Source organism: Zea mays, chromosome 9 (assembly GCF_902167145.1).
Source record: "Zea mays cultivar B73 chromosome 9, Zm-B73-REFERENCE-NAM-5.0, whole genome shotgun sequence".
NCBI lineage: Eukaryota > Viridiplantae > Streptophyta > Magnoliopsida > Poales > Poaceae > Zea > Zea mays.
Window position 1 is genome coordinate 21817665 of NC_050104.1, and position 25669 is coordinate 21843333.

The 25669-nt window shown below is 45.3% G+C and overlaps 1 pseudogene; it reads right to left on the bottom strand.

The window, feature by feature from the left end:
- The window catches only part of LOC109942486 (uncharacterized), a 41418-nt pseudogene that overhangs the window by 10337 nt on the left and 5412 nt on the right, over window positions 1–25669 (bottom strand).

Here is a 25669-nt window from a genome sequence, read left to right on the forward strand (position 1 = left end):
ACACAGACGTCCTTCTTTATTTCCATTTAGGCTGCATCACATAAAAGTAAGATTGGCTCCTTGCAGTTAGAATATTAAAGCTAAGTCCCCATTGGTGACAACTGGGTGTTAAACATTTGAGGAATCAAAACTTATAACCACACAAATAATGCGAAAAAGGTCAAACCATCTCCAAACAGTCCATGTGCTTATCTAAAAGCCTCCATGCAAATGAGAAAGTAAATAAAAAAGAAAAGTGAAAGGACTGGTTCTGTAAGGCACGGCACGAGCTGAAAGGAATCAGTCAGAAGTTCAGAACACAGAAAAAGAAGTTAAAATGCATTTTCGCTTCTAAAGAATTGCTGGGACGAAATCACCTGACTTAATTTGTGTCGGTTGAACTGGTAAATAGAAACAAGAAAAATGCAAAAGAAAAAAAAATGTAAAATGTCGTAACCCTCCTGTCCCCTTTTTTCACCCTCCGACATATGCTAGCTCTTGTTTCTGCCATTATTTTCACGTTGATACAGTAAAAAATATCGTGTGTTTAATAAACTTTTCCATACATTTTGGAGAAGAATGTTGACTATTGCGTTCCAATCAACTCGTCTGTACGACCAGCCATACTCATCTTCGTTTCAGTGTAAAGATAATGTCTCTATTTCTGAAGATTCTGATTGCTGGTGCACTAGGGTCAGAGCCAGAATTATGACATAAGAGGGGCCGAACAATTCATCAATAAAGTGACAAAATATTGTAGGACTAATTTAGGTATAGAATAGATAACAAGTTTATCAAGAAAAAAGTTGCACCATATAATTACATATTGATTAGCTCTAACAAAGATCAAAATAACTTACCTCTACGTTGATCGGCCAAATTAAAAGCTTCGATTATATCATGAGAGTTGATCTTAGCTGTCAATTTTATCTCAATACAGATGATCAAATAATTCCACATAAAATCATCTCTCACTTTATTTCGTAGATGTGTTTTTGATAAGCTGTATACATCAAGGTAATAATCCGTTAGCTTGCGTAGGTGCACGGCAAAATCGTCGCGCACACAATAAATATCTGGTGACAACTTTGAACCGAAATTATCGATTTAATTATTAATGACGAATTGATGCTTCAAAAAATATGTCAGATTTTTAATTGGATAGATAAATTTATCCTGACTAAAGAAAAATTATATGATTCATATTGTGTCTAATTGGTTGCCGTATCAATAATCTAACCAGGATGCCCGAAAGGAGCCAGGATAAATAGCATCAGGTTAAGCTCATGCAAGACATATTTGTTTGGTTGCTTTCGCAGACTCAACAGACTAGGTACAGACTTTGTTTGGTTAGTTGTACCGATATATGTATTAGAGAAGAGTGCATAAATAAATCTTCAAATATTATATAGCATGTGTGGTCTAGTTTTGTTTGCAAAAAAAATTAGATACACAAATATAAAATCTTTTACTTAGAAAATATAATAAAAAAACAAAATTTAATTACATTCCGTATTATGTGTATTATGTGCCTGCATGTGGTGCTGCATGTCTGTATCTTGCATGCGTGGAGATGCCCACGGCGCATGTCTGAGGGGAGCCTGGATGGAAAAGCGAGTTTGCATCAGCTGATCCTGCACCGCTACACACATGAACCAAACATGAGATGCTTTAAGACTCCCCGCGTGCAGCTGTATCTGTAGAGATGCGAACCAAACAGCCGGATTGTGTCCTGTGGGAGAAACACGAAAAACCTAGGTTGACATCGAGAAGAATATAACGACGAACTTGATGCATCTTCTCAGCCCATTTGCAGAATATAGGGAAAAGATTTTCTAGCTTTCTTTGAAGTTGGCCGTTCTCGCGAGTCACACCAAAGTATTGTCATTTTCGTGTCCGGTGATGGGGATTACTTCCGTCCAGGGTTAGTTTTTCCTCAACCGCCTCAAACTTTAGGGCTAGTTTGGTAGTCTAAAAACCGGAGAGGATTGGAGGGAATAAAATCTCCTCCTTATTCAGTGTTGAATAAGAAAGGGATTTTAACATGGGAATGTATCTGTTGCAAACCAACTACTCTATGCAACCATGCAAACTTCTAATCTGAAACATATAATGTTGATCTAAGGGACCTGCGGAGGAGTGTGAGGAAAGATTTGAAAAAGTGTGATTAGCAGCGGGCGGTTAAGTATAAAATTATCCACGCCCCTGCGTCCCTTAGATCACTATCATGTGGTTGAGATTAGAAGTTTGTACGGTTGCACAGAGAGATTGGTTTGCACCAGATACGTTCCCTTTTAACATCTATAATCTCCTTCGGTTTTGTGGCTCTCAAACTAGCTCTTAATTATGCCGATAACGAAAAGAAAGGGTCGGCCGTTAGGCTACAGGCTTTGGGCCTGAACTGATTTGGGCCCACCTCTATGTTATCGCGAGAGTCGCCGATGGCCATTTGGGTTGGGCCTGTATATTTTCTCTGACGATCACTGCGCTGTTTTTTTTTGTTTGTTTGCGCGGAATTACTGCACAAATTTCTCACGGTGGGAAAGGTCACTCTCATCTTTCTCAGCTGTGGCCAGATTGCGCGAGAGTCCAAGTTCCTATTAAAAATACCATCCGTTTTTACAACTTGGATGGTTTTAGCCGTCGTGAAGTTATATTAGGTCAGTTGCTGATTCAGAAAAAAGAGTAAAAAAAGGATTTCTTTTTCTTCTTCTGTATTATGACATGCATGCAAATAATGTATATATTTTAAGCTAGTGTCAAGTCGTAGTCCCCACCACCAAACATTGCTGCGTCCTCACTGGTGTGCAAGTGCAATCCATTCCTTCCGAAATACACATCAGTCTGCGGCATGCAGCGCGAAGAGCTAGAACGTCGCTGTTGGCGCCCATCAGGTTCATAAAATAGTGCCAGAGTCCGCGAAGAACCCAAGGGCCGCGGATGCTCTCCCGTTTTGTCCACATCTTCTCTTTCCTTCCTGCCCCTGCTGCCGCGCCCGCCAATTGTTTCTAGTCTAATAATTACAGAATTGCTAGGACGGAGAAGAAAGGCTGTTTGGAATTGGATGCCAATTCTCGCTGCTGATTTTTGTGTGTGTGGTGGTGGATAGACATCTAATAACGCGGCCCAAGTTGCGCTAGCACAATCTTCATTCTATCCGCATGTGTCCTTTTTTCAATGGGTTGCACAGTTGGTCGATGCACAGTTTACCAAGACTGATGTATAATTTATCGAAAGCGAGCCACATTTAAGAGTTTGTCGAGTGTTTTCCGAACTCATACAAAACAGATGTGTCCGATAGTGTTTAGTGGTAGTAATTAAGGAGGATGTCCATGCTGGTCTGCATGGTGAACATGCATACAACATGAGCTAAGCTAGTCTATGAGATCAGATAGCATTGCTTGCTGTTGAGCTCCAAAATAAGCTGCGGACGGTCCGGTCCTGAGGCCGGACGGTCCGAATGGTCCGCGTGTGCGCAGAGCAGATCAGGGTTCTGAGTTTTGTGCTACGGTTGTTAGCTAGATTCGTGGAATTAGCTCGGGAGATTAGTTTGTAAAGAGTCCAGTCCCCCTCCTCTATAAATAGAGAGGTATACGGCCGATTTGTAATTATCAATCGAATCAATAACACTTTTATCTCGCATTAGTTCTTGTACAATTAGGAGTAGTTCTAGTCTAGTTCTAGTTTAGCCTCTCAATCCCCAAATTCTCCGCTTCTCTTCGACTCTACGTCGATTAGAGGAGTCTAGGTCGGTCTGCCCGAGCCTAGACAACACCTAGGATCTCTCCTCCCCGATGGGTCCCTCCCGGGAGCGAGATCCAGGCGCCGCCGGCGATCTTCCGCCGCCCCTGCGCACGCGTGGACCGTCTGGCCGTCAGGCAGGGAACCCTAGCCCTGCGCCAGGTCGCGGACCGTCCGGCCCCTGGCCGCGGACCGTCCGCGCCTGTGTAGAGAGCACCACCGCTGGTTCTTGTTGAGTGTTTGGCGCCCGAAAAAGGCGTCAACATACTTTTTGGCGACTCCGCTGGGGACAACACATCTAGACCCATCAAATCGGCCCTCAATGGCCGGTGGATAGTTCTGAAGTCTCCCCCAGCAACATCATAGAGCCGACTTGGGAAACCTTGCCGGCTGACGAACAGCTCCAGTTCGAGGAGCATAAGGAGCAGCTGATTCAAGAGGCGAGAGCAAAGTTCCTGGCCAACTTCAAGGTGGATAGGAACAATAAAGTCGTCCGACAACGGGCAACGGATCCGGCTTCGCTCCGACCCACACCAGATATCCCCAATGTAAGTAATACGAACGGGCTACAATCTCTTAAGAATTATGTAGATGAACAGCAAGAACAAATGCAGAATATCATAGGGGGTATGCAAAACGATTATAGGAGACTAGTACGTGCATTCGATAAATCTAGTATTGCAAATTTTCCATCGCACGAGGTTGAATTAGGGGGTAACATGCGTAATACATCGGCTATAGGTTGTCACGACCAGTCATAACCCCTTTATGGGATGCCGATGGACACATACCCTGAGCAACCGCAAATCGGCAATAAATCAGCCGATCTGCACATGCCTGGACCGTCCGCACGTGAGCGCGGACTGTCCGGGCCAGCAACAGTCGGGCCCATTTTTAATGAGTTACCCAGACATGCACCCGAGCCACCACATATGGCACATAATCTAAACTACCCAGTCGGACGGTCCGCATACAACGACGGACAATCCACATATAATCACGGACGGTCCGGGCACATGTCCAGACAGTCCGCGCATGACTTTTTTGAGGAGGATTCTTACCTGAATCCTCACCCGTCCCAGCAACATTTCCCATCACACTATGCGATGCATCAGCCCATTAATACAAAATCCTGAGCCCAGGAAAGCTTTCCGGCCCCGCCTAGAAGGCCGGAAAGGAACGATCAATCCTATGAGTCATATAGGGAAAATGGCAATGCACCACATAGCTCAAACCAATGGGGGGGGAAGACAACACGCTAATATCCAGCCAACCCCACCTATGTTTGACCAGAGAGCCGGTGGTCTCGCACCGGCTGCCATCGATATAGTGAGGGAGGAAATAGCCGGGGCGTTCCGGGATAAGCTCGAAGTAAGCATGGTACATAGGGGCAATCATATCGGAAACATTATGACAGCCGATTTGATCACCACCCATACCCCCAGGGAACCAGGATACCCGAATTCACAAAATTTTCAGGTGACCAAGGAAAAAACACGCGCGAACACATAGGCCAGTTCTTAGCACAATTAGGAGAATTGGCCGACACAGAAGCATTTCGCGTGCGTTTATTTTCATTGTCTTTAACAGGAACTGTGTTCGCATGGTATGCCACTTTACCTCCTAATTCTATTTCATCATGGGGGGAGTTAGAACAAAAATTCAATGACCATTTTTTCTCTGGTGACTATGAGTTAGATTAGTAGACCTAGTGGCCCTGCGACAGGGGAAGGATGAATCGGTTAATGAATACATCCGGAGGTTCTGGGATATAAGAAACCGATGCTTCCAAATACACTTAGCAGAAAAACAGCTAGCAGGATTAGCCTTTAATGGACTGCGATATTATTTAAAAGAAAGATTAGAAGGCATCCAATTTTTCACGCTAGCACAATTACACCAGAGAGCTTTGGACTGTGAAAGCCGAAGCAAAGAGACTGCCAAAACCATTCGTCACAATGTCCATATAGTAGAGTGCGACCAAAGTAGCTCGGACGACGAATCAACAGAAGTATACACTGCTGAAATGGTTTGGCCAAAGCAGGCCAAATCTTCGGCTTGTTCCTCCTTGCAGCCAGTTCAAAAGAAACAGCAAGAGGAGGTTAAATTTACATTTAATGTTGGTAAATGTGATAAAATATTTGATGAATTACTAAAAAAGGCAACATTAAAATAAATCACACTGTTCCATCCGCCAACGAGCTGAAACGTCGTGCATACTGCAAGTGGCATAACTCATTTTCTCATGCCACTAATGATTGTAATGTATTCCATCGACAGATTCAATCGGCCATTAACGAAGGACGATTGAAATTTCAGGAAATGCAGGTAGACACGGAGCCCTTTTCGATGAACATGGTCGATTTTGAGGGCAAAAGGATCCTGGTTTGGCCAAACACAGCCGATAAGGGCAAAGACAAAGAGATAATCATTGGCAACACAAGAGAGGTTGATGGCAATCATAAAATTTCTTGCAGGAAAGTGGTGGTCGAGAAGACTCCCGATGGAGGGGAGACTCATAAGGAGACCATCACGACCTCCAGCGCTAGGGGGCAAGCGCAGACCAAGGAGCAGGAGCCCGTGCTGCACATCTCGGACGGTCCGACGCACAGGCGCAGACGGTCCGGGACCACACCGGATGGTCCGGAGAATTCCAGCGGATAGTCCGATCACACTCAAGGCCCGCGACGACCACGTACCTTCAAACCACGACAACCAGAGATAGGTACATGGAAAACAAATACATTTAAAGCAGCTGGTCGGCTGGTCAAATCTGGCCCGACTTTCGATCAATTATTGTCTAAATATGTGAAAAAGAAGGCCGGCCCCAATGACCGGCTAGCAAAGCGACCTCGCTCGCCCATTCGTGAGCAATGTCAGGTAAGACCGATTGGACCACCCCACCAATCGGAAGAAATGGAAGGTCATACTATGCAATTGAGACCTAACATACCTACATGGACACCTCCACCCCCTTATCCACCTATGCCATATCCATACACATATTTACCTCCACCATATGTCCCAAATCAAATGTGGGGCATGCCACCATATCCATTTGGGATGCCACAGTACCCCACTTGGGGGGCACCCCAAACATCTGTATTCAACAGGTTGGCACCTCCAGTACAAGACCGATTGAGCGTTGCTCAATCCGGTCACCAGGCATAGGCCCAACAAGATTGCCGGAGTGCTCGGCCTCAAAGGCCGACCAATCCGGCAGGGGGCATATACCTGCAGCGATCGAAAGAACAACAAAAAATGATATCATCAAAATAGGTACTGCAGATGTTATCATACAGGAAGATAATGAAGGGCCGATGATTTTTGGTGAAGCAGCCAACACAACCAAAAGAGAAGATACGGCTACCATCAAAACAGCCGATCCAAAATATTTCATGCCTCGATGGTGCCCAGCGGGATTGACACGGTCCCAAAAGCGAAAATTTCAATGCCTAAGAGCAAAAGAGAGCCAGGAAAAGGAGGCAGAAAAGATATTCAATGACACACATCCACAGTACCCACCACCGCAAAAGAAATGGAGACCAAAGGCCGTTGAGGAAAAGCAAACGACCATAAAAATAGAAAATAAAACAGCACTTGTGCAGCACCCTGCAGGTATGGCACACAGCCCAGCTAAAAAGGCTGGACCAGCTATAGAAGGCGCGGACCGTCCGACCCCTGAGTCCGGATCGTCCGCACCACACCAGGACGCCTCCGATGACGTACCGACATCAATGGAGGAGGACGACCTACTGGGAGAAGACCTGGTCGACTACGAAGCTTCTCCAGAGCGCCCAGGTATGGATGTAAATGTTATTATATTTTCCGCCGATTGTACTATTGTCGGTGACAATGAACCTGTTGTTGCCTAGTTTGATTTTGGTCCTAAAGAAGCCGCCTTTACTAAACCAAAGGAATCAGTAAATCATTTAAAGCCGCTCTTCGTGTGCGGTCACATTGATGGGATACCGATTGCTAAAATGTTGGTAGATGGAGGAGCGGATGTAAATCTAATGCCTTATTCATTGTACAGAAAATTAGGTAAACAAGATGACGAACTTGTCAAGACCAACATGACCCTCAACGGTGTTGGAACTGATAGTTCGATCAAAGCCATGGGAGTCACGTTCGTTGAATTAACCATCGGGACTAAGACCCTTGCTGCTGCATTCTTCGTCGCTGATGTAGAAGGAAATTATAGTCTAATCCTAGGCAGAGATTGGATTCATGCCAACCAATGTATACCTTCTACATTACATCAAATGTTAATACAATGGGTAGGCGATGATATAGAACAAGTACATGCTGATGTATCAGCCTGTATCGCTGTGGCCGATGCCCCTGTACTCTGGACTTATGAGACTGCTACATGTCTCACAGGAGTAGATTTTTCTGATTATCAGTTCATAAGTATAGATAAGAAGGGTTTCATTCCTGTAATGCTAGAGCCGATGGAAAATCGGCTAAATCCTAAATAAAGTTTAAATGATGAGTACACACAAAATTCATGAGTCCTTGGTCACGGACAGTTCAGCTTCTAAGGCCGGATGGTCTGGTCTTTCATAAAATAGTTTGGACTTTAAGACCGAACATCTACCACAGCGTAAAGACAGTATTACGGATAATCCGGCCCCCGAGACCGGAGAGTCCGCCATGACACAAAGATCATCTGATTCTTCTGTGGAGGACATGATAGAGAAATTCAGAGATCTTGATAAACTAGGACAGGGGTTTACATCGGCCGATCCTTTGGAGGAGATTGACATAGGAGATGGTAAAACTCCGAGGCCGACTTTTGTAAACAAGACCCTGGAGACCGATCCTAGAAATGAGATGATTGGTCTATTGAAGTAATATTCGAATTGCTTTGCTTGGAATTACACTGAGATGTTGGGATTAAGCCGAGAGATCGTAGAGCATCGACTGCTCATTAAGTCTGGTTTCAGACCTTTCAAGCAGAGAGCTAGAACATTTTGTCCCGATCTTCTCCCATGAATCAAGGACGAAATTCACTAGGTGTTAGAAGCTAATTTTATTAGACCGTGCAGATACGCAGAGTGGGTCTCCAATATTGTGCCGGTGGAGAAGAAGGAGTCAGGTAAGCTTAGAGTATGCATTGATTTTCGCAATTTGAATATAGCAACTCCTAAAGATGAGTATCCCATGCCCATAGCCGACACATTAATCAATAATGCATCAGGAAATAGAATTATTAGCTTTCTTGATGGTAATGCTGGATATAATCAGATTTTCATGGCCGAAGAGGATGCGTCTAAAATGGCCTTTATATGTCCAGGCTTCATTGGTTTATTTGAGTGGGTTGTCATGACATTTGGTCTAAAAAATGTCGGTGCTACTTATCAGAGAGCTATGAATTTGATCTTTCACGAACTGTTGGGAAACACTGTGGAAGTCTACATTGATGATATTATAGTAAAATCGGCTGAGTTTAGTTCTCATTTAGCTGATTTGCGCAAAGCCTTTGATAAGATGCGTCGGTATGGTTTGAAAATGAACCCACGTTAATGTGCTTTTGGAGTGTCGGCTGGTAAGTTTTTAGGATTTGTCATCCATGAACATGGTATAGAGATAGACCCCGACCGAATCAAGTCTATTCGGAATGTGGGACCTTCGACCTGTAAGTTCGAAGTGCAGAAGTTTCTCAGCATGGTGAATTATTTACAAAGGTTTATTTCTAACCTAGCCGGGAAGATTGATGCCTTCACCCCTATCCTTCGACTTGAGAATGATGCCGAATTCGCTTGGGGGCAGAGCAGCAGGAAGCATTTGTTCTCATTAAAAAAATACTTGTCTTCGGCTCCCGTATTAAAAGCACCACAAGCAGGAGTACCATTCTGATTATACATTGCACCTAAAGATAAGGTCACTAGGGCTATTCTAACACAAGAAACTAAAGGAAAGGAGCATGTGGTGACATATCTAAGTCGGAGATTGGTGGATGCTGAAACGAGGTACACTTTTATTGAGAAGTTATGCTTATGCTTGTTTTATGCATGCACCAAGTGTAGATGTTATTTACTGTCTAGTCATTGCACTGTTTTGGTCAAGCCAATGTGATCAAATACATGTTGCATAACCAAATTATGAGTGGTAGAATTCGTAAGTGGGCTTATGCACTCATAGAATATGACTTGGCCTATGAACCATTGAAATCTATGAGAGGCCAGGTCGTAGCGGATTTTATTGTAGAACATCGGATTAATGATACTCATAAACTAGACATGTCATACCTCACTATTACTCCTTGGACTTTATATTTTGATGGATCGATTTGCAATGAAGGGCAAGGAATTGGCATCGTACTTGTTTCACCAAGTGATGTCTCCTTCGACTTCTCTAGCCAATTGAAAAGTTATAGCACTAACAATCAAGCCGAATATGAGACCCTTTTGTTCGGCTTGGAACTTTTAAATTGTATGGGAATAAAACATGTGAAGGCATTTGGTGATTCTCAGCTGGTCGTCCAATAGGTGTTAGAAGAATATCAATGTTTTGATGGTACTCTAAATAGTTACCTTGAAAAATGTTGGGGCATAATTCATTCTTTTGACGAATTCAGTATTTGGCATATCTCTAGAGTTGAGAATCATAGAGCTAACAATTTGGCACAAGATGCATCAGGTTATCGAATAAAGCGAAGGAGATTTCACAACACTGAAAATCTGATAACCGGTGCAGGGCCAATTCCCCAGGTCGCGGACCGTCCGAGTAGAGACTCCGGACTGTCCGGGGTTACCAGGAAAGTTCTCCTAATTGATTCGGCTGATAATGAAGCCGATGCAAATGATTGAAGGACACCCATAACTAATTACTTACGAAATCCCAATATCAGGACAAATAAGAACATTCGGCGTACAACTTTCAAGTATGTTTTGATGAGTGATAAACTCTACCGCTGAACAGTCAACGATGTCCTGCTTAAGTGCATGGGCCCAGATGATGCTATATTATCCATGGCCAAAGTACATGAAGGAATTTGTGGTACCCATCAATCGGCTCCAAAGATGAAGTGGTTGTTGCGAAGGTCTGGTTTTTGGCCTAACATGATAGCTGATTGTTTCAAGTACTATAAAGGATGCCAAGTGTGTCAAAAATTCGGCGACCTACAGTTGGTCCCTGCAGCCGAATTACATCATATCATCAAGCCTTGGCCTTTTAGAGGATGGGGATTAGACTTTATAGGAGAAATTCATCCTTCATCATCAAAGGGGCATCGGTTCGTGTTAGTTGCCACTGACTACTTTACCAAATGGACTGAAGCCGTTGCTCTGAAGAACATGACACACAAGGAGGTAATTGAGCTCATAACTGAGCATATTATTCATAGATTCGGCATTCCCCAGACTTTGACTATAGATCAAGAAACTTCTTTTATGTCAAAGGAGGTACATGAATTTGCCGAATTATATAGGATTAAGTTGCTTAATTCATCTCCATATTATGCTCAGGCCAATGGACAGACCGAGTCTAGTAATAGGACATTGATTAACTTGATAAAAAAGAAGATATCCGATAATCCTAAGCATTGGCATAAGATTTTGTCTGAAGCTTTATGGGCTCACAGAATATCTAAACATAGTGCTACTAAAGTATCTCCTTTTGAGCTTGTCTATGGGTAGGAAGCAGTGTTGCCTATGGAAATAAGTTTGAATGCTGTCAGGTTCGCCAGACAAAATGATCTAACCGTCACTAATTATTATAATTCAATGATGGATAATATTGATGAGGTGACCGACAAGAGGGTGATAGCTTTGGGAGCAATAGAAAAGGACAAGATCATGGTAGCCAAGGCTTACAACAAGAAGGTCAAAGCAAAGTCATTTCAAGTAGGGGACCTGGTGTGGAAGACCATACTGCCTCTAAGGAATAAAGACCGGAAGTTTGGGAAATGGTCGCCAAGCTAGGAGGGTCCTTATAAAGTAAAACAGGTAATATCTGGTAACGCTTATTTACTACAAACATTACAAGGCCTAACATGATAGCTGATTGTTTCAAGTACTATAAAGGATGCCAAGTGTGTCAAAAATTCGGCGACCTACAGTTGGTCCCTGCAGCCGAATTACATCATATCATCAAGCCTTGGCCTTTTAGAGGATGGGGATTAGACTTTATAGGAGAAATTCATCCTTCATCATCAAATGGGCATCGGTTCGTGTTAGTTGCCACTGACTACTTTACCAAATGGACTGAAGCCGTTGCTCTGAAGAACATGACACACAAGGAGGTAATTGAGCTCATAACTGAGCATATTATTCATAGATTCGGCATTCCCCAGACTTTGACTATAGATCAAGAAACTTCTTTTATGTCAAAGGAGGTACATGAATTTGCCGAATTATATAGGATTAAGTTGCTTAATTCATCTCCATATTATGCTCAGGCCAATGGACAGGCCGAGTCTAGTAATAGGACATTGATTAACTTGATAAAAAAGAAGATATCCGATAATCCTAAGCATTGGCATAAGATTTTGTCTGAAGCTTTATGGGCTCAAAGAATATCTAAACATAGTGCTACTAAAGTATCTCCTTTTGAGCTTGTCTATGGGTAGGAAGCAGTGTTGCCTATGGAAATAAGTTTGAATGCTGTCAGGTTCGCTAGACAAAATGATCTAACCGTCACTGATTATTATAATTCAATGATGGATAATATTGATGAGGTGACCGACAAGAGGGTGATAGCTTTGGGAGCAATAGAAAAGGACAAGATCATGGTAGCCAAGGCTTACAACAAGAAGGTCAAAGCAAAGTCATTTCAAGTAGGGGACCTGGTGTGGAAGACCATACTGCCTCTAAGGAATAAAGACCGGAAGTTTGGGAAATGGTCGCCAAGCTAGGAGGGTCCTTATAAAGTAAAATAGGTAATGTCTGGTAACGCTTATTTACTACAAACATTACAAGGCAAGGATTTACCCAAGGCTTTGAATGGACGTTTCCTCAAAAAGTACCATCCTAGTATGTGGCAAGATGCCTAAGAAAACCGATGTGATCACATCGAGTTAGTTGCTTTTGGTTCGCTCAGCTCCACCAAAAGGCAGGGGGCATATGTTGAGCTCCAAAATGAGCTGTGGACGGTCTGCGTCTGTGGGCCGGACGGTCCGCGCGTGCGCAGAGCAGATTAGGGTTCCGAGTTTTGTGCTACGGTTGTTAGTTAGATTCGCGGAATTAGCTCGGGAGATTAGTTTGTAAAGGGTCCAGCCCCCTCCTCTATAAATAGAGAGGTATACGGCCGATTTGTAATTATCAATCGAATCAATAACACTTTTTCTCGCATTTATTTCTTGTACAATTAGGAGTAGTTCTAGTCTAGTTCTAGTTTAGCCTCTCAATCCCCAAATTCTCCGTTTCTCTTCGACTCTACGTCGATTAGAGGAGTCTAGGTCGGTCCGCCCGAGCCTAGACAACACCTAGGATCTCTCCTCCCCGACGGGGTCCCTCCCGGGAGCGAGATCCAGGCACCGCCGGCGATCTTCCGCCGCCCTTGCGCACGCGCGGACCGTCCGGCCCTAGGGCGCGGACCGTCCGGCCGTCAGGCAGGGAACCCTAGCCCTGCGCCAGATCGCGGACCGTCCGGCCCCTGGCCGCGGACCGTCCGCGCCTGTGCAGAGAGCACCACCGCTGGTTCTTGTTGAGTGTTTGGCACCCGAAATAGGCGTCAACACTTGCCATCGTTTTCTAACCTGTTGTCTTCTCACTGCATTCTGGATGATCATATCAGATATGCCTAGCTAATTCGAGTTTGTCTATATGTTGCTTTCTTTTCTCCAATAGAGTTCTGCGACTTCTGTCTATCTGTCAAGAAAAAATGTGGAATATTGTAGAGGGATAATGAAATTGTTCGAGTAATTAACGCATATGTATGTATATCCAAGATCGACCAATGAGAACCATGAATACATACTTGCTGTGGTGAAGGAATGACCTAATTGCTTACACACCTAAACATGTTTTCCTTAAAGAGGATCATGATAGAAAGAGACACAACACATAGTCGTCCTGGTAATAAGCCTAGTCGTCTTCGATCACACGATCCTTGCAAAACCAGTCTCACAAAGGATCATCAACAAAGTTTTACATAAACTGTTAGGATCGCAGGTGGGAAAAAGGAGACACAGAGTTTAACGTGGAAAAACTCCTCCAATATGGAGGAGAAAAAACCACGGGAAAACAGATCTATTATATGTTGTTCAAGTATAGGGTACAAGGGGGCCTATTTATATAGGCAAAGGAGATAGAGATAGGGTCACATGATCTTATCCAACAAGATAGAGATAGGGTCACATGATCTTATCCAACAAATCTCCCCTTGACGCTAAATCTATAAAATTGTTTCCCCAAACACCACTAGGATGCTAAATTTGAATATCAACCAAGTCTAAAGAATCATTAGGCTTATCATCAAAATAACCTCTCTTCTGGAACGCAATAGAAACAGCTTCAGCATCAACTGTTGAACATTGCAAGTAATAGAGATTATTCAAATGGTTGCCCTTCAAGATAATACGATTGCCACAAGAAACCTTAAGAACACCATCAATAGCAGCAAAATTGAATCCCATTGCTTCTAAAGTGCTCAAAGAAATAAGATTTCTCTTCAATTTTGGAACAAAATGGACATCAATAAGTTTCTTAATACTGCCATCATGAACTTGGATATAAATAGAGCCAATTCCAATAATCTCACATGTGGATCCATCTCTAATAACAACCTCACCAGCATGAGACTGAACATAATCAGAAAACCAATCTGTATGCGAACAAATATGAAAAGTGCAAGCGGAATCGAGAATCCAAGAAGAGCACTTTTCAGGAGAGGCAACAAACACTACAGGAAACTGGTTAAAGAACGTGGGTGACAAACCGTCGAACTTACTGTAATAAGCCGTCGAACTTACTGTAAGAACGTGGGTTTACCGACGAATATAGCTGACGACGATTTTTGGACGAACTTAGAGAAGTAAGAACGTGGGTACCGTCGAACTTAACATTAAGAACGTGGGTACCGTCGAACTTAACATTAAAAACGTGGGTACCATCGAACTTAACAGTAAGAACGTGTGTTTTTAAGTTCGACGGGGGCCGTCAAATTTTTTCCCCTAAGTTCGACGGGACCCACGTTCTTACGGTTAAGTTCGACGGGGCCACGTGGTCGTCGAACTTATGTGTCCTGCGTGGGTCTGCGAGGGCTGCACATTAAGTTCGACGGTACCCACGTTCTTAACCCTTTTTTAGAAAAAAATAAAAAATATAGAAATGAAAAATTAGACACACATAATATCACATGCAACACAGAATATCACATACAATATAGATTTCAAACACATTGATATATATATGTTCATATCACAAATTCACACAAGTCCATATATATAAGTTCACAAATTCACATAAGTCCAAATACATAAGTTCACAAATTCACACAAGTTCACATCCATAGTTCACATTTTTAGTTCACAAGTTCAAACACACAAGTTCAAACATTAGCTCCATCGCTCTCGATCAGGACATCAGACTGTTGTTCGTAGCTCCACCACTAGAATTGAGACATCTGTCTGCAAAGTCATCGTGAGGGGGAGGAGTCACTTGATGAGAGCCGGAATCCTACAAAATAAACCAAAATTCTCATAAATATACATCTCGCATTAAATCACATGTACACAAAGATATAGGAAAGCATGATAAACACAAAATGTGGCTTCCATATTTGTGCATGAACATGAACATGAGAGTGAAAATAGATCGAAATTGCTATACTTTGTATGTACTTTGTGTAGTAGGACCTGTTTTGTATTTTACATTTGATAAAACATTACCAATAGAAAGAGACGAAAGGGCAGATAAAGGAAAAGACCTTGCACTTGACAGCTAGGAAAGATGGTTTCATGGAAGTTCCTCGTTCATTCACAAGTTCCTCCCCTAGTGGCCTCAATGGGCTGTTATGGCATTGCTCTTCCTTTTCTATTTATTTTGTCACATCTGTGCAACTATAGATCTGTTGATATGTAGTTATAGTGTATAAACACTTATCACGTTTGATCTACATTGAGACATCCTAGGTGCTAATCGATGGCTTAGCGCCTAGCTCCTTTTTGAACCTTTCTAGCAACCAAAGGAACTATCCTACAGATGCTATAAGTGAAGCCCCATCAGCAGTAGTAAGTAAAGCATGTTGGCAATATATAAGAACAAGGTTTTAAAGTAGACAAGTCAACTTGGTCAAAGTTAGAGAAGCTTTATGTAACACAAACCTAAACTTATACAATTTGGAAGAGAGGGAGCAATAAACATCACAGCCTTGTCTTGAAAGAAAGGCTTCTCTTATGATGTAGATCGCTAGATACTTCTAGAACCTCAGACATGGCTTGGCTAGATAGCCTCCTGCAGTTTCCCTTTGTAATTGTATCTAACAACATCTCTCTCTTCTTTGGTCTCTAGTTTTTGTACTGTTTTTTTGTACATACAATAATATAGCTACCACAGTAGGTGTTTACCCTAGTGTTGCACTTAAGGAAATCGTACTCCTTCCGTTCCAATTTAAGTGGTTTTAGCTTTTCTATATATACATAGCTTTTACTATGTATACATAATGTATATCTAGGTGCGTAGCAAAAGCTAACTACTTACGATTTGAAACTGAAAGAGTAGGAAACAAATTGCTACATTCAAGTAGGCATGAAACAATCAAATCATAGCTATGACTATCTATGGTTGCAGAAATATCAACTAATCAGGTGCCTCGAAAAAACAATCCTTATAGGTTCCCTCAGTCCTTGGGATCAATATCGAAGTGGCAGAATTGCTATAATAATTACTTGCATGAGTCACCAGCAAACGATCTTTTGACAGCATCAGGTTCTTCTTTTCTATCTATTGGGAGCACAAATGGATTTCGATATGCGAGAGCAGCAGCAATTGTCAATACTGGATCTAGGCACTGGAATACAGATCCCATAAGCAGCATTTTCCCGATGTTTGGGTCCAGTGGGAGAGTACAGAGATGTCGCCCTGCACAAAACCAAAGTAGATTTGAGAGGTTTATGCAAACAACTGGAATAAATGTGCAAAAAACCTTATATGGAGGTTAGCTAGAAAATTTCACACCAAGAGAAGTGAGCTCCTCTGTATCATCCAGTGCGCCAATGGTTTTAAGAAGCTCAATAGCATTCTTAACAGAAAGTGGATCTGGTGCCTGCAGTGACTTGGCTAAAAAGGAGGATACTGCTCCAAGCTGTAAGCTTTTGATGGTAAGGCATAGCTCTTGCAAAGGAGTCCAGAGAATTTCAGGTAACTGAAACTATGGCATTGCATCGTGAATGATCTTTGGATAGAGCCGATAGCAAAAACCTGGCTGAACGCGGCCTGCACGACCTCTCCTCTGTGAATAAAATAAAGAGAGAACTGCATCTGTTAATGGACTTTTCATGTCTGCAAAGAGCCTAGTTACATATTGTCAGCAGTAACATACCTGATGAGCAGAAGCTTTTGATATCCATGATGGAAGAAGGCATGCGAGCTTATTCAAGGCATCATAGCTTGTCTCCTTGGCCTTACCACAATCAATCACATAGACAACATCATCTATAGTGATACTACTCTCCGCAATGTTGGTTGCCAAAACAATTTTTCTGAAATTACAAACAAACTGTTAATAGACAATAAGAAAAGTAAAATGATCTAAAATTACTCGATAAGATCTGAAAGGAATTGTTAACCATTTATAAAGAGCTGCAATTAGTTCAAACAAAACAATATGCATAGAGAAAACATTCAGAAATCAGAACAAACAGAATAGCTATTGAGCAAAACCCAGAAATAATGAGAAATGAAAAAAATTGTAGAAAAGAACAAATACTTTGAAGCAGCACACATTGCTCAAAAGGATACCGGAAGGGACATGCCTACATGGCAGAAGTCAGTTCTTGCTTTGTCACACCCGGTTTTTGAAGGTAAACCGAATGCGAACCATGTACGTGCCAGGATCAGCAATTCACGTACACAGCAGTTACATAACATGGACATCATCACACAGTGCTCAAATAGTATTAAAAAGGGAAATAATAGTCGATTACATCATATGTCTGAGACATCCACATAGTCTTTACAATAAATCAAAGTGCGGAAAAGAAACGTAGATAAACGCGGCCTTCACAGGCAGCCGACTGGGGGTTGCCGCTAACCCACGCCTAGAACTCGTCGTAGTCTTGGAACTCCTGGAAGTCTCCTTCCACAGCTTCATCTTCTCCTGAGCAGTGGTTGCAATGCTGACAACCTGGGGATGGGGGGGTTTGGTGTGTAGAGCAAGGGTGAGTACACATCAACATACTCAGCAAGTATCCTGTTTGGCTGTAGTGGACTAGCTTTATGTGGGGATAAGTCAAGCAGTTGCTTTTAGTTGGTCAGATTATTATTTACTAATAGAAAGCCAGGTTTTAACATTAACCCAAGTTATTAGCCCAATGTACCCTTTCCAAACGGAAAGAGTACCACTTACCAGTACCATAATCATAACCAGAACCATCAATCTCATTGCCACCTGTAAACCAAAATGTCTCTGATCAAATACCACTAATCACTGGAGCTCCCTTGGCCGCTCATAACCGCGAGCATGGCTGATATATCAGTTTTTAAACACTCTGCAGAGGTTGTGCACTTTACCCACAAGCCGTGATTTCCTTTCTACCCGGAGAGAGCTACTCCCCATTGACCACTACCTAGGTGGCCTAGCAGGGCATCACTACGTAGCCTTTACAAAGATTCCCCGGGGCTGTAGTCGCCCGTTAGGTTTCCTAAATGCACCGCACTCCTCCCCAAGGGGGCAAACCCAAGCTTGGCAGAGCGAGCCGCATACACCAAGCCCCATTGACGGCACGACGGCTAAGCGAACTACACCCCGGATCCTCTAATTATTCAGCTAAGGGCACCCCATTCCACCCTCATGGTTGCACTGTTTTCCCGGGCGGTCATCCAAAGAACAGGTCCTTACGGAGAGGCACTCGAGAAACCGCTCGAGCCCCCTTAAAGACCACAAGTACAACATCATAATAAGAGAAGGGAAAACAGCGTATCATAGATAATCTCATCATGTTCATTGATTAGAGTTTGAGCAATAGCATAAAGCTAAACAATAATAATCCAACCCGAATAGGTAAACAAGGACATGGATAACAAAGCTAGTCAATCCTTAGGCATAAATGTGTAATGCGGGAGGTGAATTAAAGAATGAATAGGACAGAGATAGGTCAAGGGACACTTGCCTCCACCAACCGACTGCTGCTCAGGGGCTTCTCCTGCGAGTTCTTCGGGCTCCTCGACCGAATCGTTCTCTATGCGATTGCAGGCATACATACATCCATCCATTCAAATTAGGAAACAAACAGTACACCATACAAGAGAACAAATAAAGTAAATATGCATAGAATATCACATACGATAATGAATTTACCATGGTTAGAAAGAGGCGGGGAAAGGTCTCGCGAGGGTTAAAGCTTATGCTCGAGGTGCACTACGGGTAGACGAATAACTACACGTTACGTGCTCTAATTCTACTTGGCTTCAACAAAAGGATTAGCTACATGCACTAATGTAAACGTGATCCTTTTTAGTAGATTAACATTGAATGAGATAGACGATTAGCTATACAAATTAACTAACGTAACCAATTTCCAAATTGAGACTCCTATCTTATTAATATAAACAACGTGATTAGCGCGCATAGGATACGGGGGGTAGACGGGGCGTCTGGGGGGGTAGACGATCGTGTCGTGGACGCGACAGGGCGCTATGCGTCGCGTCGCGGGCACGATGAGCTACGCCAAGGCGCTGCGCGGGCACGCGCAAAGCCACGCTTAACGTGCCGCGAACAAGTCGCGCACGCGTCGGGGCCGCGTGCTGGCCGAGCTCGAGGCCGCGCCGAGGCCATCACGACACGAGCAAGGCACGCCGGCGCGGGCGGGTGAACACGGACGACGGCGAGGGCGGCCGGGCCGGGCGCGGGGCTCGCCGGGGACGAGCGCGGGGGGGGGGGGGGGGGGGGGGGGGGGCGAGCCGGACTCGGGCGCCATGGCCGGGGACGGGCGGGGCGGCTCGCCGGAGAGGCGGCCGAGCACGGGGGCGGGCGGGTCGCCAGGGGGCGGCCGAGCCGGGGCACGGGGCGGGCGGGCTCGCCGGGGGGGGGGGGGGGGCGAGCCGGGGTCGGGGCGCGGCGGGGCGGGGCGGGCTCGCCGGGGCACGGTGAGGCGGGGCCGGCGCGAGACGCCCGAGCCGGGGCCGGACGCGGCGGGGCCGGGGACGGCCGAGGTCGGCGCGGCGGGGCGGGGCGGGCTCGCCGGACATGGGGGCGGGGCTCGCCGGAGGCGGCCGAGCCGGGTGGCTCGCCGAGCGGCCGGGCGGGCGAGGAAGGAGGAGGGAGAAGGGGGAAAGGAGAGGGGAGGAGGAGGGGCCTCACCACGGCGGGGGAGGGCGGCGCGGCGGCGCGCGGGGGAGGGAGCGGCGGCGGCGGCGCTAGGGCTAGGGAGAGGGAGAGAGAGGGAGAATGACGGGCGGGGCCCGCGGGGAGGGAAATTTTGGGGGGAAGGGGGGAGGGGGCGGCTGGGCCGGCCATGGGCCCAAAGCTGGGGGGCGCGCGCGGTTGGGCCGGCCGGGACGGCCCACGGCGGGGGAGGGAAGGGGGAAAGGGGGGCTGGGCCGCCAGCTGGGCCGGCGCGAAGGGGGAGGGGGGGCGGCTGGGCCAAAATGGGGAAAGGGGGAGAGAGAGAAAAGGAAAAGGTTTTTTTTCTTTTTCCTATTTTCCATTTTCTATATCCCCTATTTCGCATATGCCTAATTCTCCAATTCACCCAACCACAAATAAAAAAAAGGTGCATAATCTGGCATGATGCAACAACCAAAAATAGTTCTAGGTTTTGCGTATACAAGATGTCGAGCTAATTCTCGCTATAACTTTTGGAAAAGATCAAGGCTTAGCGAGGAGAAAAAGGGAAAAGGAAAGGGTAACGCCTGAATTTGGTGTGAGAAAAGAAGAAAAAAATTCTACCCCCAAATTCAGGGCGTTACAAACCTATCCCCCTTAAAAGAATCTCGCCCTCGAGATTCAGGGTTGGCTAGCAAAGAGCTCAGGGTATTTGGCCATCAGATCATCTTCACGCTCCCAGGTTGCTTCTTCCTCAGAGTGGTGATTCTATCTGACTTTGCACATTCTGATGGTCTTCCTTCGGGTGACTCTGTCTACGGTCTCAAGGATTTGCGCTGGCTTCTCTGTGTAGGTCAAGTCCTCCTGGACTTCAAGACCTTCCACTGGCAACTGCTCTTCCGGCACACGCAAGCACTTCTTCAACTGAGACACATGAAAGACATCATGCACAGCAGACAAATTCTCTGGCAGACTGAGCTGATAGGCCACTTCTCCACGCCTTGAGAGAATTTGGTACGGACCAATGTAGCGGGGTGCTAGCTTGCCTTTGACTCCGAACCTTCTAACTCCTCTGATCGGTGACACTTTCAGATAGACGAAGTCTCCAACCTCGAAACTCAACTCTCTTCTTCTTGTGTCTGCATAGCTTCGCTGTCTTGACTGCGCTATCTTCAGATTCTCTCGAACCATCCTGATGTTCTCTTCGGCTTCAAGCAAAATGTCTGGCCCAAACACCTGCTTTTCTCCAGGCTGATCCCATTGCAACGGAGTTCTACAACTCCTTCCATAGAGCGCTTGAAATGGTGACATCTTCAAACTAGCCTGGTAACTGTTGTTATAGGAGAACTCTGCATAAGGCAATCGCTTGTCCCATCCGGACTGATCTTGCAACGCACAGGCTCTCAACATGTCTTCAAGAATTTGATTGGTTCTTTCGGTCTGACCATCTGTCTGTGGATGATACGCTGAGCTGAAATTCAGATGTGTGCCCAAGGCTTCATGCAACTGCTGCCAGAAATGAGAGGTGAACTGCGTTCCTCTGTCTGACACTATCTTCTTTGGCACACCATGAAGACAAACAATCCGAGACACATACAACTCTGCCAATACTGCACTGCTGTAGTTGGTCTTGACAGGTATGAAGTGGGATGACTTGGTCAAGCGGTCCACTACTACCCAAATGGAATCGTAGCCGGCTCGAGTGCGAGGCAATCCGACTATGAAATCCATACCGATTTCATCCCATTTCCACTGAGGGATTTGCAACGGTTACAACAATCCAGCTGGTCTCTGGTGCTCTGCCTTGATTCATCGACAACTATCACACATAGCCACATGCTCTGCGATTTCCCTCTTCATTCCGTACCACCAGAATTTCTTCTTCAGATCTTGATACATCTTCTCACTGCCAGGGTGAATCGAATAGGCTGTCTCATGAGCTTCCTTGAGGATCAACTCCCAAATGGACAGGACATTGGGAACACACAAGCGGTCTTTGAACCATATCACACCTTCTGCATCTTCCCGAAAATCTTTGCCTCTGCCATCTAGAATCAGTCGCCGGATCTCACTGATCTTCTCATCATTCTTCTGTGCTTCTTTGATTTCCCGCTCCAAGGTAGGTTCCAACTCAACTGTGACTCCTCGCGAATTATTTAGAAATCCGAGACTCAACCTGTCGAACTCCTTGGCCAACTCATAAGGCATCGGACGAGCGACCATCAGGTTGATCTGACTCTTCCTGCTCAAAGCATCTGCCACTACGTTCGCTTTGCCTGGATGGTAGTGGATCTCCAACTCATAGTCTTTGATCAGCTCTAACCATCTTCGCTGCCTCATATTCAGCTCTGACTGAGTGAATATGTACTTCAGACTCTTGTGGTATGTGAAAACATCGCATTTCTGTCCATACAGGTAGTGCCTCCATGTCTTCAGTGCGTGAACCACTGCTGCCAACTCTAGATCATGGATTGGGTAATTATTCTCATGAACCTTCAGCTGTCGGGATGAGTAAGCCACAACTCTTCCCTATTGCATCAACACACATCCCAAACCAGTGTAACAAGCATCACAATACACCGAGAAGGGCTTGTGCACATCAGGCAAGACTAGGACAGGCACTGTAGTCAACTTCTCTTTCAGCGCTTCGAAGGCCTCTTGACATTTCTGGGTCCACTTGAACTCAACCTTGTTGCCTAGCAATGCTGTCATTGGTTTCGCAATCTTCGAAAACCCTTCAATGAATCGCCGATAATATCCGGCCATTCCAATGAAGCTCTTGATTCCTCGAGCATCTGTTGGCGCTTTCCAGTTCAGAATGTCTGCCACTTTCTTCGGATCCACAGCCAATCCTTCTTTGTTGATTATGTGACCCAAGAACAGGACTTCATTGATCCAGAATTCACACTTGCTCAACTTTGCATACAACTGGTGCTCTCGCAATCTCTGCAATACCATCCTCAAATGATCTGCATGTTCTTCTTCGCTTTGAGAATAGATCAGAATGTCATCAATGAATACCACCACAAACTTGTCAAGATAACCCATGAATACACTGTTCATCAAGTTCATGAAGAAGGCCGGTGCATTGGTCAAACCAAAAGACATCACAGTGAACTCATACAAACCATACTTGGTAATGAATGCCGTCTTCGGAATGTCCGAAGGTCGAATCCTGAGCTGATGATAACCTGACCTCAGATCAATCTTGGAGAACACACTGGCTCCTCTCAACTGGTCGAACAGATCTTCTATTCTGGGCAAAGGGTACTTATTCTTGATGGTGACTTCATTCAAAGCTCGGTAATCGATGCACATCCTTTTGGTGCCATCTTTCTTTTCCACAAATAGGACAGGGGCGGCCCAAGGCGAGGTGCTTGGCCGGATGTAACCTTTCTCTGACAGCTCATCAATCTGCTTCTTAAGCTCAACCAACTCTGGTCCAGATATTCTGTAAGCTCTCTTAAAGATAGGGGAGGTTCCAGGAAGAAGCTCTATGGCAAACTCAACTTTCCGCTCTAATGGCATACCCGGTAAGTCCTTTGGAAACACATCTGGGAATTCGGACACAACCTTGATACTCTCAATTGGGTCTGCTTCACTGCTATCGACAACCATCTGATAACAACTTCCTTTCTTTGGCTCAGGCGGAACTAACTCGGTCACCACTTCCTCTCCTAGTGGGGACACCAACCTGATTGTCCTCTTATCACAACTGATAACTGCCTGATACTTATCTAGCCAATTCATCCCCAGGATGACATCTATTCCCTGAGTACCCATTACTATGAGGTTGGCGGGAAACGCTATCCCCCTTATTTCCACACATACATTCAAACAAATGCTATCGGCTCGAATTCTACCACCGGCTGAGTCAATTTGAATGGGGGTGGACATGGTAGTAATTGGAAGATTATGTGCTTCTACCCATGATGCAGTAATGAAAGAATGCGTTGCTCCAGTATCAAATAACACTTCTGCAATATGGGAGTCGACTGGGAACATACCTACTATCATGCCGGGGGTCTCCTGAACTGCTTCAGCCTCCAAGTGATTCAGTCTTCCATGATTATAACGCGGCTGAGAGCGGTTGCCTGCTCCAGGCTGAGACACATTCTGCTTTGCTGGGGCATTGGGGCCTGACTGCTGCTGGGCTGCCTTCTTCGGACATTGCATCACCCAGTGGTCTTGCTCTCCACAGTGGAAACATGCCCTGTTTCCAACCTGAGCTGGTGCTGCCTGACTGTTCTGCTGGTTTGCTAGGGCAGGAAGACAAGGTGCCTGCTGATTCTGCCTCTGAAACTGACCTCTTGACTGATTGCCCTGACAGTTCTGATACTGGTGCTGAGGATACTGCCTTTGGAACTGCTGATGCTGCTGAGGTGGACGCTGGTTCTACCTGAACTGCTGAGGTTGATTGCCTGAGAAACGAGGACGGTTGCTGCTTCCAGGCTGGGGTCCACTGATCTTGCGCTTACGATCCTCCATTTCCTTACGCTTCCTCTCTGTCATGATTGCCCTGTCAATCAGGTGCTGGAATGTCGGGAAGGTATGATTCATCAGCTAATACTGAAGAGGGTCAACCAAGCCTCTTAGGAAACGGTACTGTCGCTTGGTGTCGGTGTTGACATCTTCAGGAGCATAGCAAGACAACTGCAGAAACCTGTCCCGGTACTCACTGATAGACGATGACCCTTGCTTGAGGGCCAGGAACTCCTCCTTCTTCACTGTCATCAGACCTGCAGGAACATGGTACTGACGAAAGCTACCTCTGAACTCTTCCCAGGTGATGGTGTCGGGGTTGGCATGGGTGGCGAGATAAGACTCCCACCATGACTGAGCTGCTCCTCTCAACAGACGGGGACCATACAGGACCTTCTCCCTGTCGTCACACTGAGCGGTATGCAACTCCCGCTCCATAGTGCACAACCAGTCTTTAGCATCCATGGGATCAGAAGAGTGAGCAAACGTTGGTGGATGACCTCTCATGAATTCAGCACGCTTGTCTCTGGGCATCTGAGGCATCTGAGGCTGAGGTGGTGCCTGCTGCTGTTGTTGTTGTTGCTGCTGCTGAATGGCGGCCAGAGTCTGACCGATGGCTTGAACTGCCTGAGTCTGCATCAGAAACATCTGCTCGATCGATATCGGGGGCGGGGGCGGCAGGTGCTGTTGCTGGGGCACCTCATCCTGCTGAGCGGCTCGCTCCTGCTGAGCACGCCTTCCTCCTCTGCGCCTGTTCTCTGACATCTGCATAATGCAACCACACATCAGAACTGATCTGGCCAATCTTGCAGCATAAGAAAAGAGTATAGAATCCTTCAACAGCACTGAACAGATGAGCATCCTCACTGATCTCCAACACAGACCACACATCTTCTCAGATAAAGAGGAAAGTGGAATAAAAGGTTTCCCAACTATATAACTAACTCCATTAACATAATAGGTAAACCAAAATGCAGGGGATACCCACACTCTGGTGACAGTCATTACAAAGATCCAAACCAAACATAGTTCATCA